The sequence below is a fragment of the Balaenoptera ricei genome, chromosome 3 (genome assembly GCF_028023285.1).
Source record: "Balaenoptera ricei isolate mBalRic1 chromosome 3, mBalRic1.hap2, whole genome shotgun sequence".
Taxonomy (NCBI): domain Eukaryota; kingdom Metazoa; phylum Chordata; class Mammalia; order Artiodactyla; family Balaenopteridae; genus Balaenoptera; species Balaenoptera ricei.
This window is the reverse complement of record NC_082641.1, coordinates 174178612-174180716: the sequence shown is the minus strand read 5'-3', so window position 1 is coordinate 174180716 and position 2105 is coordinate 174178612.

Genomic DNA, 2105 nt, shown 5'->3' with positions numbered 1-2105 from the left:
TTTATTGCAATGTAAAAATTTTTAAGTGTAGAGCAGATTTTGGGGTGGTTGTTTGCTTTCGAGAATATCTAATTTACGTGCAAGTAAAATTATTCAATTTAGCAAAGTGTTATTTACACAAGCTTTTTAGGAAGTCAGTTACACAAGATTGAGGTTCATCTGAGGTTGTAAAAATATATTAGAGAATAGTGTAATTTCTCATTGCTACATAAAATGTTCTACTGACATTTAGCAGGATTAACTAATATCCTAAGAAGTTGTTATAAATGAACATGAATAGATCTTTTCCATTTCCTTTCTAGTCTGAGTTTTAAAATTCTAAGAAATTTTGTGTTCAGTTAACCCCTAAAAGGGAAAGAATTCGTATGTACTAATGATTTTATTTCTCACATTTCTCTGTGGAAAGGTATGCTTTTAAATTAGATAAATATTCCAAGTTTTTTTCTGGATTATTTTGTCCTTATAAAAAAAGTTATTACTTGAGTTATAATTTCCTACCACACTGTTCCTAACCAGCTTAATGGAGGAAATATTTCTTCTTTCATGAAAAACTTTCACCAAACCTTCTACTGTTATCAGTGTCAGGAGGACAAGGCAATAAGTAAGCATAATTAGACTAGAAATATGATTAGTACTGTGGATTATGATTTTATTTATAATTGTATAATCCTACAGTCTGATTTTCACTTAAAGTTTCTGTATATACTTAAGGACGAAGAAATTAATTGGTCACCCATATACACACTACTGTATATAAAATAGATGACTAATAAAGACCTACTGTATAGCACAGGGAACTCTACTCAATACTCTGTAATGGCCTATATGGGAAAAGAATCTAATAAAGAGTAGATATATATATATGTATAACAGATTCACTTTGCTGTATACCTGAAACTAACACAACATTGTAAATAAACTCTACCCCAATAAAAATTTAAAAGTCAATAAATAAGTATACATTCACAGGAAGTTGCAAAGACAATACAGAGAGCTCCCACGTATCCTTCACCCACTTTTCCTTTAACGGTTATATTTTACAAAATTATAGTATGACATCAAACCAGGATTTTTATATTGGTGTGTGTGACTGTGTGTGTGTGTGTGTGTGTGTCATTTCATCACATGTGTAGATCTGTGTAGCCACCAGTATAATCAAGATACAGACCTGTTCTATCACAGATGTCAGATGCCACTCAGATCTCCCTCGTGCTGCCCGTTGTAGTCACACCACTCCCTCCCCCTACCACCCTGACCCCTGGCAATCACTGATCTGTTCTCCATCTCTATAATTTTGTCATTTTGAGAATGTTAGATAAAAGGAATCATACACTATGTGACCTTTTGAACTTGGCTCTTTTTCACTCAACATAATGCCCTTGAGATCTATCACAGTTGTTCAGAGTATCAATAGTCTGTTACCCTTTATTGCTGAGCAATATTCCACAGTATGGATGTACCACAGTTTCCTTACCCACCACTTAGTGGAGGACATTTTGGTTAAGGTTGGGTCTGTTACAAATAAAAATGTTAAAAAAATTTGTGTACAGATTAAGAAAAAATTAATTGGTCACCTAATTTGATTATACCTAAGGGCTACACAATATCTTTGTGCGTGTGTGTGTGGGGTGTGTATGTATGTGTAAAAAGAGAGAATGCAGTAAAGTTTGCATTCCTTTCTCAGCAATCACTGGATAATCACTGGCTCCTGATACTTTCTCCATATAGAGTAGAAATTCATGGTCATCTTTTCATAATGCTATAAGTAATTTTAATATACTAAGTGGTAGTGATTTAGGGACTTTACTTATCTCATGTAAGATAAAACCAATGGACAACTAACTAGATGAGAATTCTGAACATCTTCCTTGTGGTTATGGGGAAATTTGCTATTTATAATACAATTATATTTCCTTCGGGAGGCATGTCTTAAATGCTGAACTCTTTGAAGTATTTACTTAAGGATTATTTGGTAAAAAGTTTTTGGATGGGTTTGGAGAAACAAATTAATCAGTTTACATATAAATTCCCTTTTGTGAATCATCTAACATAATTTAGAATGACAATCCAGTTATCTACAGTTTAATTTTCTTAGTAAGTGTATG